Source organism: Penaeus monodon, chromosome 15 (assembly GCF_015228065.2).
Source record: "Penaeus monodon isolate SGIC_2016 chromosome 15, NSTDA_Pmon_1, whole genome shotgun sequence".
Lineage (NCBI taxonomy): Eukaryota > Metazoa > Arthropoda > Malacostraca > Decapoda > Penaeidae > Penaeus > Penaeus monodon.
In genome coordinates this window covers 37,618,511-37,618,804 of record NC_051400.1, presented here as the reverse complement: position 1 = coordinate 37,618,804, position 294 = coordinate 37,618,511, and the positions used below count along the sequence as shown (strand labels likewise).

At 60.9% G+C, this 294-nt stretch overlaps 1 protein-coding gene across 2 annotated transcripts in view; it reads right to left on the bottom strand.

Moving 5' to 3' along the window:
• Positions 1-294, bottom strand: part of LOC119582015 (ecdysone-induced protein 74EF-like) — a gene marked incomplete at its 3' end in the record, with an annotated part of 261,423 nt that overhangs the window by 260,660 nt on the left and 469 nt on the right.

The following is a 294-nucleotide window of genomic DNA, read 5'->3' as shown; positions in this document are numbered from 1 at the left end:
CACCACCCCCAAAGCCCGAAGAACAGCGCCAGCACTAATCCCACAGAATCCCAACGAGAAAAGCAACGCAAGCAGGGAGGGGGATGAAGCCCCGATACCTAGGAGGACACCCCGATACACTTGGCACTTGAGGGACGCGGGGATTCACGCCCCCCGTCCCTCTCTCCCTCTCCCATAGTCAACAGAGCAGAAGGCACCGCGGAGACGCACCCTGCCCCCTGCCACCTGGGCACGTCACTCACCCTTCCTTGTATTACCACCCTTGTCACCTACCATGAAGTGCCTCGGGCTGTG